Raw genomic sequence first — 13801 nt, 5'->3', positions numbered from 1 at the left:
TTGTTTCCTTTGCTATGCAGAAGCTTTTTATCATGATGAGGTCCCAATAGTTTGTTGTTGCTTCTATTTCCCTTGCCTCTGGAGACGTGTCAAGTAAGAAGTTGCTACGGCCTAAGTCAAAGAGGTTGTTGCCTGTTTTCTCCTCAAGGATTTTGGTGGTTTTCTGTCTCACATTTAGGTCTTTCATCCATTTTGAGTTTATTTTTGTGTATGGTGTAAGAAAGTGGTTCAGGTTCATTTTTCTGCATGTCGCTGTCCAGTTTTCCCAGCACCACTTGCTGAAGACACTGTCTTTATTCCATTGGATAGTCTTTCCTGCTTTGTCAAAGATTAGTTGGCCATATACTTGTGGGTCCATTTCCGGGTTCTCTATTCTGTTCCATTGATCTGAGTGTCTGTTTTTGTGCCAGTATCATACTGTCCTGAGGATTCCAGCTTTGTAATACAGCTTGAAGTCTGGGATTGTGATACCTCCGGCTTTGGTTTTGTTTTTCAGGATTGCTTTTGGCTATTCTTTTCTGGTTCCATACAGATTTTAGGATTGTTTGTTCTAGTTCTGTGAAGAATGATGGTGTTATTTTGATAGGGATTGCATTGAATATGTAGATTGCTTTGAGTAGTATTGACATTTTAATAATATTTGTTCTTCCTATCCAGGAGCATGGAATATTTTTCCTTTTTTGTGTGTCTTCAGTTTTTTTCATAAACTTTCTGTAGTTTTCAGTGTATAGATTTTTCACCTCTTTGGTTAGATTTATTCCTAGGTATTTTATGGTTTTTGGTGCAATTGTAAATGGGATCGATTCCTTGATTTCTCTTTCTATTGTGTCATTATTGATGTATAGGAATGCAACCGATTTCTGTGCATTGATTTTATATCCTACAACTTTGCTGAATTCATGGATCAGTTATAGCAGTTTTTTGGTAGAATCTTTTGGGTTTTCCATATAGTGTATCATGTCATCTGTGAAGAGTGAAAGTTTGAACTCCTCCTGGCTGATTTGATGTATTTTATTTCTTTGTGTTGTCTGATTACTGAGGATAAGACTTCCAATACTATGTTGAATACCAGTTGTGAGAGTGGACATCCCTATCTTGTTCCTGACCTTAGGTAGAAAGCTCTCAGTTTTTCCCCATTGAACATGATTGTAGTGTTGGGTCTTTCATATATGGCTTTTATGATCTTGAGGTATGATCCTTCTATCCCTACTTTCTTAAGGGCTTTTTATCAAGAAAGGATGCTGTAGTTTGTCAAATGCTTTCTCTGCATGTAATGGGAGGATCATGTGGTTCTTGTCCTTTCTTTTATTGATGTGATGTATCACATTGATTGTTTTCTGGATATTGAACCATCCCTGCATCCCAGGTATAAATCCCACTTGGTCATGGTGAATAATTTTTTTAAAGTATTGTTGGATTTGGTTGGCTAATATCTTGTCGAGGATTCTTGCATCCATGTTCATCAGGGAAATTGGTCTGTGTTCTCCTTTTTCATGGGGTCTTTGTCTGGTTTTGGAATCAAGGTAATGCTGGCTTCATAGAGTTTGGAAGTTTTCCTTCCATTTCTATTTTTTGGAACAACTTCAAGAGAATAGGTATTAACTTTTCCTTAAATGTTTGATAGAATTCCCCTGGAAAGCCATTTGGCCAAGGACTCTTGTTTTTTGGGAGATTTTTGATTACTAATTTGATTTCTTTACTTGTTATGGGTCTGTTCATTATTTCTATTTCTTCCTGTTTCAGGTTTGGTAGTTTCTATGTTTCTAGGAATTTGTCCATTTCTTCCAGATTGCCCATTTTATTGATGTGTAATGCTCATAATATTCTCTTATTATTTGTATCTGCTGTGTTGGTTGTGCTCTCACCTCTTTAATTCTTGATTTTATTTATTTCGGTCCTTTCCTTTTTCTTTTTGATCAAACTGGCAAGGGTTTATCGATTTTTTTAATTCTTTCAGGGAAGCAGCTTCTGGTTTCATTGATCTGTTCTACTGTTTTTGTTTGGTTGGTTGGTGGGTTGGTTTTGATAGCATTGATTTCTGCTCTAATCTTTATTATTTCCTGTCTTTTGCTGGTTTTTGGTTTATTTGCTGTTCTTTTCCAGCTCCTTAAGGTGTAAGGTTAGGTTGTGTATCTGAGACCTTTCTTCCTTCTTTAGGAAGACCTGGATTGCTATATACTTCTCTCTCTGCTGAGTCCCAGAGGTTTGGGGCTGTGGTGTTATCGTTTTCATTGGCTTCCAGGTGCTTTCGAATTTCCTCTTTAACTTCTTGGTTATCCCATTCATTCTTTAGTAGGATGGTCTTTAGTCTCCAAGTGTTTGTTATCTTTCCACATTTTTTTCTTGTGGTTGATTTTGAGTTTCATAGCGTTATGGTCTGAAAATATGCACGGTATGATCTCAGTCTTTTTGTACTTGTTTAGGGCTGTTTTGTGTCCCAGTATGTGATCTATTCTGGAGAATGTTCCATGTGCACTGGAGAAGAAGGTGTATTCCTTCTGCTTTAGGATGAAACTGCTTTAGGATGCAATTTTCTGAATGTATCTGTTAAGTCCATCTGGTCCAGTGTGTCATTCAAAGCTATTGTTTCCTTGTTGATTTTCTGTTTAGGTGGCCTGTCCATTGCTCTAAGTGAGGTGTTGAAGTCCCTACAATTGTGGTATTATTATCAATGAGTTTCTTTATGTTTGTGATTAATTGATTTATATATTTGGGTGCTGCTGCCACATTTGGAGCGTAAGTGTTTACAATTGTTAGGTCGTCTTGGTGGATAGACCCCTTAAGTATGATATAATGCCCTTCTTCATTTCTTGTTACAGTCCTTATTTTAAAGTCTAGATTGTCTGATATAAGTATGGCTACTCCAGCTTTCTTTTGTTGACCATTAGCATGATAGATGGTTCTCCATCCCCTTACTTTCAATCTGAAGGTGTCTTTAGGTCTAAAGTGGGTCTCTTATAAACAACATATAGATGGATCTTGTTTTCTTATCCATTCTGTTACCTTATGTCTATTTATTGGAGCATTTAGTCCATTGACATTTAGAGTGAATACTGAAAGATATGAACTTTTTTCCATTGTGTTGCTTGTAGAGTTGGAGTTTCTGGTAGTGTTCCGTAGTCCTTTCTAGTCTTTGTGCTTTTGGTCTTTTTTGTTTTGTTTTGTCTTTTCTCCCTTCAGAGAGTCCCCCTTAAAATTTCTTGCAGGGCTGGTTTAGTGGTCATGAACTCCTTTAAGTTTTGTCTGTCTGGGAAACTTTTTCTCTCTCCTTCTATTTTGAATGACAGCCTTGCTGGAGAAAGAATTCTTCACTGCATATTTTTTCTGATTCAGCACACTGAATATATCCTGCCACTCCTTTCTGGCTTGCCAAGTTTCTGTGGATAGGTTTCTGCAAACCTGATCTGTGTTCCCTTGTAGGTTAAGGACTTTTTTTCCCTTGCTACTTTCATGATTCTCTCCTTGCCTGACTGTTTTGTGAATTTGAGTATGATATGCCTTGTTGATGGTCAGTTTTGTTGAATCTAATGGGAGTCCTCTGTGTTTTCTGGATTTTGAGGTCTGTGTCTTTCCCCAGGTTAGGAAAGTTTTCTGCTATGATGTACTCACATAACCCTTCTACCCCTTTTTCTCTCTCTTCATCTTTTTGGGACCCGTATGATTTTGATGTTACTTTTTAATGAGTCGCTGATTTTTCTAATTCTTAAATCATGCTCTTTTGCCTTAGTCTCCCTCTTTTTTTCTGCTTCATTATTATCCTAGAGGACAAGTTTGTTCTTTATATTGCTGATTTACTGCTCTGCCGCATCCATCTTTGCCTCTGTGGCATCCATTCGAGATTGCAGCTCAGTTATCCATTTTTAAAATTTCTTCCTGACTAGCTTTTTCTTCTTTTATATCCTCAGAAAGGGATTCTAATCTGTTTTCAACCTCAGCTAGTATTCTTATTATTGTGATTCTAAATTCTAGATCAGACATCTTGCTTGTGTCTGTTGATTAAGTCCCTGGCTGTCATATCTTTCTGCTCTTTCTTTTGGGGTGAGTTCCTTCATTTCATCATTTTGAAGGAAAAGGAATTAGTGAGATAAAAAAATTAAAATTATAAAATAAAAACAACACACACAAAAATCAAATAAATGATGCTAGATCCTAGGTGTGTTTTGGTCTAGTTGTTGAAAAGGGCTTGATAGATTAGTGAAAAAAGGGAAAGATAAAAAAAAGAAAAAAGAAAAAAGGAAAATGTTTGAAAATTTGAAAGAAATGAATACAATGAAATAGAATTAAATGACATGATGGAAGTAAAATAGAATTTGAAAAGTTTACAAAACAGTAAAAAATATAGTAGAAAAAAATTAAAGACAAATTTTTTAATAAAAATTTAAAATAAAAATAATTTTTTTCTCTTTCTGTATTCAAGCAAAAGAAAAGAAAAAGAAAACAAATTGAATAGCTGGACCAGTGAAAAGTGAAATTACATGTTTCCTCTAGAAGTCAAACTATGAAGCACTTTATAAAAGTCCTTAAACTAAGCAGGCAGAGGGGTGTTCCTGAAGAGCCAGGTTGTCCCTGTTGGGCAGGGCTTAGTGTAACAGCTCCATTCTCCACTAGATGGTGCTGCTTAGCTTACTGGGTTGGATTGTTGTAGTGCTTGTCGGTGTGTATGCACATGTGTGGGAGGGATGAAAATGGCGTCACCCAGCTACCCAGTCTCTAGTATCCAAACTCTGTTTCCCCAATCAGCAATAGCACACCTGTCCTTTGTCTTTGGCTTCCATCCACTCTGCTTTTACACTATGACCAAGCTGTCAGGTTGCCAGGCGGCACCTCCCTCCTGAGTTTTATCTCAGATGCAGCTGTGTTTCCCGACCCCTCGCTTCTTAGGGACTGCGGATTTGACCTGTTATGACCCTCTACGGGATGGTTTCACCCAGCAATGGCCAGGTGCCAGCCTCCCCAGGGATGTTCATGGGACCATGCTGTTGCGGCTGTCCAGAGACTGCAGCTGGGTCCAGCCTGCCCCAGAAAAATTTCATGCAATCGTGTAGCAGCAGTATTTCAGGGATTATGGAAAATCACAACACACATCTGGCACCAAGCTTCACCCTTAACGACCTTGTTCCAGCACCAGCAAATGTGACTGCTCCCCAGACTCCATTACGACCTTTGCCTGTGGGGTGGCCACACAGCCTGTACCAGATGTCCTCCCAGAAGGGGAACCACCTCTCTCCGTGTCACGAGGACCCCCTGGACCTCACTCTGCTCCTGGAGATTTGCCTTTCCCACCAGAGTACCACCAGGTATCTAGCTGTGGAGTTCAGACTGCACTCCCCCTGTTTATAGAGTCTTAATGGAATTTAAACCCTCTCCTTTCTCCCTTCTCCCTTTTTAGTTCATTCCCTGTGGCTGTTTCCACTTTTCCACTTTCTCTCCACCTCTTTTGTGTGTGTGGGTGCTTTTCCCATACTCTCCCCCCGACTGCATCCTCTCTCTGCAAGCAGAAACACTCCCTGCCCTCCACGGCTTCTCTCCCCCAGTTCACCTTTTTGTGCTGCATACCTGCTGGGTTCTGTGATTCAGGTTGTGCAGATTGTTGTGTTACTCCTCAAATCAGTTTTCTAGGTGTGCAGGATGGTATAGTGTTTATCTGGCTGCATTTCATGGACACGAGATGCCAAAAACATTCCATGCTGTTCCACTATCTTGGCTCCTCCCCTGCCCATTTCTTTACTGGATTATTTACTCTTTGGGTGTTGAATTTGCCAAGTTCTTTATAGATATTAGATACTGCCCTTTATCAGATATGTCCTTTGCAAATATCATCTCCCATTCTATAGGCTGCCTTTTAGTTTTGCTGATTGTTTCCTGTGCTGTAAGGAAGTTTTTTTTATCTTGATGAAGTTGGAATAGTTCATGTTTGATTTTGTTTCCCTTGCCTCTGGAGGCATGTCTAGTAAGAAGTTGCTGTGGCTGAGGTCAAGGTGGTTGCTACCTGTGTTCTCCTCTAGAATTCTGATGGTTTCTTGGCTTACATTTAGGTGTTTCTCCATTTTAAGTTTATTTTTGTGTATGTTGTAAGAAAGTGGCCCCATTTCATTGTTTTGCCTGTTGCTGTCCAGTTTTTCCAACACCACTTGTTGAAAAGACATTTTCCCATTGCGTATTCTTTCCTACTTTGCCAAAGATTAATTGTCCCATATAGTTGTGGGTTCAATTCTGGTTTTCTATTCTGTTCTTTTGGTCTAGGTGTCTGTTTTTATGCCAGTACCATGCTGTCTTGATGACTACAGCTTTGTAATATAACTTTATGTCTGGAATTGTGATACCTCCAGTTTTCTTTTTTCAAGATGGCTTTGGCTATTTGGGGTCTGTTGTGGTTCCATACGAATTTAGGGTTGTTTGTTCTAGCTCGGCAAAGAATGATGGTGGTACTTTGATAGGAATTGCGTTAAATTTGGGTAATTTAGACATTTTAACAATATTTTCCTGCCAATCCATGAGCATGGAATGTTTTCACATTTCTTTGTATCCTTTTCAGTTTCTTTCATAAGTGTTTTCAGACTCCAAATTTTTTACCTGTGCGGTTAGGTTTATTTCTAGGTATCTTATGTTTTTGGTGCAGCCGTAAGTGGGATCAATTCTTGATTTCTCTTTCTGCTGCCTCATTATTGTTGTGTAGAAATGCAACACATTTCTGTATGTTGATTTTATATCCTGTGACTTTATTGAATTTGTATATCAGTTCTAGCAGTGTTCTTCTGGAATCTTTTGGCTTTTCTGCATAGAGTCTCATCTCATCTGCAAATGGTGCAAGTTTATTTCTTCCTTGCTAATTTGGGTGCCTTTTATTTCTTTTTTGTTGTATGACTGTTGAGGCTAGTACGTCCAGTACTATGTTAAATAACAGTGGTGAGAGTGGACCCCTGTCTTGTTCCTTAGTCTAGAAGGAAAGCTCTCAGTTTTTCCCCATTTAGGATGATATTAGCTGTGGGTTTTTCATATATGGCCCTATGATGGTGAGGTATGTTCCCCTTACCCTGCTTTGTTGAGGGTTTTAATAATGCATGGATGTTGCACTTTGTCAAATGTCTTTTCTGCATCTATTGAAATGATCATGTTCCTATCCTTTTCTTAATCAATCACTTTGATTGATTTGCAAACATTGAGCTACCCCTGCAGCCCAGGAATAAATCCCACTTTATAGTGATAAATATTTTAATGTATTGTTGGATTCAATTTTCTAGTATCTTGTTGAGAATTTTTGCATCCATGCTTATCATAGATATTGGCCTGTAATTTGCCTTTTTAGTGGGGTCTTTGGTTTTGGAACCAAGGTAACGCTAGCTCGATATAATGAGTTTGGAAGATTTCCTTCTATATAGATGTATATATATTTTTAAATTTTATTATTATTATTTTTTTTGGAAGAGTTTGAGAAGAGTAGGTATTAATTCTATTTTAAATGTCTGGTAGAATTCCCCCTGGGAAGGCATCTGCCTTGGACTTTGACTTTTGTTTGTTGAGAGATTTTTGATTACTGATTCAATTTCTTTGCTGGTTACAGGTCTGATCAAATTTTCTGTTTCTTCCTGTTTCAGTTTTGGTAGTTTGTATGTTTCTAGGAATTTGTCCATTTCTTCCAGATTGCCCAGTTTGTTGGCATATAATTTTTCAGAGTATTATAATTGTTTATATTTTTCTGGTGTTGGTTGTGATCTCTCCTCTTTCACTGATGATTTTATCTATTTGGGTCCTTTCTCTTTTCTTTTTGGAGTCTGGCTAAGGGTTTGTGAATTTGTTAATTCTTTCAAATAGTCAGCTCTTACTTCCATTGATCTGTTCTACTGTTTGTTTTTTGTTTGTTTCTATACCATTTATTTCTGCTCTTATCTTTATTATTTTCCTTCTTCTGGCTGTAGGCTTCATTTGCTGTTTATTTATTTATTTATTTATTTTTTAATTTTTTTTTAACATTTATTTATTTTTGAGACAGAGAGAGAGAGAGACACAGCATGAACGGGGGAGGGGCAGAGAGAGAGGGAGACACAGAATCGGAAACAGGCTCCAGGCTCTGAGCCATCAGCCCAGAGCCCGACGCGGGGCTCAAACTCACGGACCGCGAGATCGTGACCTGAGCCGAAGTCGGACGCTCAACTGACTGAGCCACCCAGGCGCCCCCATTTGCTGTTTATTTTTTAGCTCCTTTAGGTGTAAGGTTAGGTTTTGTATTTGGGACCTTTCTTGCTTCTTGAGATAGGCCTGAATTGCCATATATTTCCCCTTATGACTGCCTTTGCTATATCCCAAAGTTTTTAGATTATCATGTTTTCATTTTCTTTTGCTTCCATATATATATTTTTTATTTCTTTAATTTCTGGCCAACCCATTCTTTCTTTAGTAGGAATTTCTTTAACCTTTATGTACTTGAGGACTTTCTAAATGTTTTCTTGCAGTTGACTTCAGGTTTCATAGCATTGTGATCTAAAAATATGCATAATATTCTCTCAATCTTTTTACACTTGCTGAGGACTTATATGTGACCCAGTATATGGTCTATTCTAGATAATGTTCCATGTGCATTCGAGAAGAGTGTGTATTCTGTTGCTTATCTGTTAAGTCCATCTGGTCCAGTGTGTCATTCAAAGCCCTTGTTTCCTTACTGATTTTTTCCTTACATGATCTGTCCATTGTTGTAAGGGTGGTGTTAAAGTCCCCTACTAACATTGTATTATTTTCAATAGTTTATTTACATTTGTTATTAATTGATTTCTATATTTGGGGTTCCATGTTGGGGACAGGAGTATTTACAAATGTTAATGCTTCTTGATGGATAGACCCCTTAAATATGATATAATGCCCCCCCCCTTTTTTTTATCTCTTTACAATCTTTGTTTTAAAATCTAATTTGTTTCTTGTAAGTATGGCTACTTTGGTTTTTTTGACATCCATTAGCATCATAGATGGTTTTCCATCCCCTCACTTTCAATCTTCAGGGGTCTTTGGGTCTAAAATGACTCACTTGTAGGCAATATATAGATGGATCTTGTTTGTTTGTTTTTTGTTTTTTATCTGTTCTGATGCCCTGTGTCTTTTGATTGGATCATTTAGTCCATTTACATTCAGAGTCACTATGGAAAGATACAAATTTAGTGCCATTGTTTTACCTGTAGAGTTGGTGTTTCTGGTGATGTTCTCTGGTCCTTTCTAGTGTTTGTTGCTTTGGTCTTTTTTTTCTCCACTCAGAGTCCTCCTTAAAATTTTGTGCGGGGCTTTTAGGTGGTCATGAACCTTTTAGCTTTTGTCTGGGAAATTCTTTATCTCTCTTTCTATATTGAATGACACCCATGCTGGATAAAGAATTCTTGGCCACATATTTTTCCCGTTCAGCACGTTGAGTATTTCCTGCAGCTTGTTTCTGGCCTGCTATGTTTCTGTGGACAGATCTGTTGCAAAACTAATTTGTCTTCCCTTGTAGGCTAAGGACTTTTTTTACCCTTTTGCTGCTTTCAGGGTTCTTTCCTTGCCTGTATATTTTGTGAATTTGACTATGATATGCCTTGGCAATGATCAGCCTTTGTTGAATGTAATGGGAATTCTCTGTGCTTCTTGGATTTTGATGTCTGTTTTCTTCCAAGATTAGGAAAGTTTTCAGGTATAATTTGGTCAAGGGTACCTGGTTGACTCAGTCAGTTAAGTGTCCAACTTTGGCTCAGGTCATGATCTCACAGTTCATGAGTTTGAGCCCTGCGTCAGGCCCTGTCCTGACAGCTCAGAGCTTGGAGTCTGTTTCAGATTCTTTATCTCACTCTCTCTATTTCTCTCTCTGCTCCTCCCCACCTCGTGCTCTGTCTCTGTCTCAAAAAAATAAACATTAAATTTTTTTTTTTAATTTGGCCAAATAAACCTTCTGCCCTCTTTCTTTCTCTCTTTTCATCTTCTGGCATCCTATGATACGAATGTTAATGTTATTGCATTTTAATAAGTCACTGAGTTCCTTAAGGCTGCCTTCATGGTCCATGACCTTTCTTTCTCTCTTCATTTCATCTGTGCTATTTTCCATGATTTTATCTTCTGTATCACTGATATGCTGCTTTGCCTCTGCTGTCCTTGATTTTATGGCCTCCATTTGTGATTTCATCTTAGTTATAGTATTTTTAATTTCATCTGGACTAGATTTTAGTTCTTTTATCTTTGCAGTAAGGGATTCTCTAGTGTCTTCTGTGCTTTTTTCAGGCCCAACTAATAATCTTATAATTGTTTTAAATTCTAGTTCAGACCTCTTACTTATATCTGCATTGATTAAATCCCTGGCCATTATTTCTTCCTGTTCCTTTTAAGTGAATATCTTTTAGATGAATTCCTCCATCTTGTCATTTTGGAGACAGAGGGAAACAAAAGCAAAATAAAACAAAATAAAACCTAAAAATTGAATTAAATTAAAAATAAAGTACACAAAGGAAGCTAGATCCTATGTGTGTTTTAGTCTGCTTGTTATGAGAAGCTTGATAGAAAAAAGGTAGAAAGAAAGAAAAGGAATGGATTGCATTACAATTTTTAAATACATATATAAAATTAACAAATATGTAAAAAATTTTTAAAAACTTAAAAATTGCTTTCTCTATCAGCAAAACAAAATAGTGAAACAAATACAAAAAACAAACAAAGGAAGCAAGATCCTTTTTCCCCTAGAGGTGAAGCTTTGTAGCAGTTTATGATCAGTAGACTAAATCACTATGGATGAGGGGTTTGTGCTGGTCTTCTGGGGGAGGAACCTGCTACTCTGATTCTCAGGTGCAATTGCTGTAGTGGAGATGTGCCTGCAGGGAACAGGAAGGTAGTGCTTGGTGTAGTGGCTTCTGTCTGCTTGGTGGTGCTGTTTAGCTCACTGAGATAGTTCAAGCTGGTGGATAAGGGGAAGACATTCTTTACCCTGTTCTCTCTTGGGAGCAGGAAATGCAGCCATCCCTGTTCGGTGAGCCATCAGAGACACTCGAACAGTGACCCCACCTGTGTCCCTGGTTTCCATCAGATCTCCACCTTCATCTTGTCTCTGAGCTGTCAGCCTGCCAAATGCCACAGCACTCCTGTTTTTTAACTCAGGCGTGGCTGTGTTTCAAAACCCCATGCTACAGAGACCCTTGTACAGAGACCCTTGTAGAAGACCCATACTGGTCTTCTGGGGGGAGGGTAATACTGCATTGTGGCTAGTGCCATCTTGTCATAGAAGACCGTAGAAGACCGTCACCCAGCCGTGCATTTTATCAGAGTTTATGGTAAATCACAACACATAGCTGGTGCCAGGGATTGCTGCTCTCAGTCACCATCTTTGTTAGCTTGATGATGCCCACAGGGCCCTTTGTCTGTGGAGAGGCTATATCATTCTCCAAAATGCACTCCAAACAGGAGAATCACTTCTCACAGTGTGACCCTGGGGACCCTCAGGCTTTCTGCTACTGGGGCTCAACACTGCTCTCCCACCAGAACACTGCTCAGCTCCCCACGCATGAACCACAATTTCATAGACCTCCAAAACTTTGGAATCTGCACTCTGTTGTTTATAGAAGACTGGCGGTGTTGTATTTTTCCTTGTCAAAGGTTTTGGGAAGTAGTTTTCTTGTACAGTCCTCTGTGCATGTTTTCATTTTTTTTTTTCTGTGCTTTCTCTCTCCTCCTTCTCTCTCCTTATTCCCAACACAGTCAGGGCTCCCTCCCCTGGGGTTTGACTGCAGCCCTTTTCTCCCATGAACTCTACCCAGGTCCTACCTTCTACAAGTAGTTTTTCTGTTTTGTAGAAATGCAGCTTTGTTCTCTAAGATTTCCAATTGATTTCTTGGGTGTTCAGAATGATTCAATATTAATCTAGCTGTTGAAGTGAAGAGATGAGCTTAGGGTCACCCTGCTCCTCTGCCATCTTACCTTCCTGCAAAATTACTGTTTCTTTAAAAGGTGAGTTTTCCAGGGCACCTGGGTGGCTCGGTTGAATGTCCAACTCTTGATTTTGGCTTGGGTCATGATCCTAGGGTTGTGGGATCCAGCCCTGCATTGGGTGAGCATGCTCTCTCTCTTAAAAAAAAAAAAAAAAAAAGGCTTTTCCAAACTATTTTTGCAAATGTTGTATTCCTTGTCATGTGTGACCATGATGTCTCTGTTCTACTATCTACATGTTTAGCCAGTGCCCTGACAGAGTTCTCCTTAAATACTTGGACCCAAAAGGAAAATACAAGTGTTTTGTCCCTTTAAATTCTTTCTTCAGACAGTAGAAATCACTTCTGTCTGAGTTTAAAATGGTCACTCTCTGTGCTATTTCTTAAATGAATAACCAAACCAATCAGATCAAAATGTAAACTTAGATTTTGGAGGACAAAGCTCATCTGGAACTAACAAGCCACAGCAGGATATGGAACAGAATCTCAATTTCTAGCTTCTGCATGGCTGGGGCTTAGGGCTGATAACTACTATGCCAAGCATTTAAATTTACCAATATTTAAATGCCAAGCATTTAAATTTACCAATATTTAAATGCCAAGCATTTAAATTTACCAGTCTCTTTCTTCTTCAGGGACTCCACTGATCACTTCAGATTTTCAACTAGAGTAGGTTTCCAAAATAGTGATTTTTGACAGTTTTTATCATTTCAGTATTGGTTTTGCTGGAGGGATGGATTCTTGGAGCTTCTTACTGCACCATTTACCATTTTGTGACTCTTTGTTTTCTACATTTCTGTGTCTTTATTTTTTTCTCCATTTCTGTGTTACTGGCTTCTTATGTATTAAATAGGTATTGTTGGGCACCTGGGTGTCTCATGATCTCGCAGTTCGTGAGTTCAAGCCCCATGTCAGGCTCTGTGCTGACAGCTCAGAGCCTGGAGCCTGCTTCAGATTCTGTGTCTCCCTCTCTCTGCCCCTCCCCACTCGTGCTCTCTCTCTCTCTCTCTCCCTCAAAATAAATAAACATAAAAAAATTTTAAGAATAGATATTGTTTATTCTACTGGTTTAACTCCTATATATTTTTGTGTCACTTTTTACTTACTTCCTTAGTGATCACTCTGGGATTATAAGTACATTTTAACTTAAATCATTTTAGTTCACATTAGTACCAACTTAATTTCAATTGTATACAAACATATTGCTCCAGTATGGCTATGTTATCTCCCCATGCATTTGTGGTACCATTTTCATATACATTATGTCTTTATAAGGTCGTCAATTTTAAGCGCTTCAACACAATTTTGTAATTATGCTTCTATGCAGTTATGAATAGAAGATTCAACTGCATACATGTCTGACCTGTTAGAGACAGATTGTCAGTTTTTTGTTTGTTTGTTTGTTTGTTTTGGTCTGGGATGATCTTAATTTCACCTTCATTTTTGAAAGATAGTTTTTATGGACTTAGAATTATTGGTTGATGGTCTTTTCTTTGATTTTGAATAAGTCATTCCATTGCTCATGGGTCTTCATGATGTCTGCTGAGAAGTCAGTGGTTAATCTAAATGTGGATCCCTTAGGAATAATTGTTTTCTACTACATTCTTTTAATTTAATTTAATTTTAATTCCAGTATAATTAACATACAGTGTTATATTAGTTTCAGGTGTACAATATAGTCATTCAACAATTCCATGCATCACACAGTATTCTCATAATGACAAGTGCACTCCTTAATCCGCATCACCTATTTTACCCATCCCTCTGGTAACCATCAGTTTGTTCTCTATAGCTGGGAGTCTGTTTCTTGATTTGCCTCTCTCTCTCTTTCCCCCTTTGCTCCTTTTTGTTTGTTTCTTAAGTCCCATATATGAGTGAAA

The 13801-nt window shown here is 38.2% G+C and overlaps 1 protein-coding gene across 6 annotated transcripts in view; it reads left to right on the top strand.

Annotated features, from left to right (window-relative positions):
- Window positions 1–13801, top strand: part of DRAM2 (DNA damage regulated autophagy modulator 2) — a 113007-nt gene that overhangs the window by 27342 nt on the left and 71864 nt on the right. The window lies entirely within an intron of this gene.

This window comes from Acinonyx jubatus, chromosome C1 (assembly GCF_027475565.1).
Source record: "Acinonyx jubatus isolate Ajub_Pintada_27869175 chromosome C1, VMU_Ajub_asm_v1.0, whole genome shotgun sequence".
In the NCBI taxonomy this organism is placed as follows: Eukaryota; Metazoa; Chordata; class Mammalia; order Carnivora; family Felidae; genus Acinonyx; species Acinonyx jubatus.
Note: the sequence above shows the minus strand (reverse complement) of the source record. Positions and strands in the feature narration are given on the sequence as shown.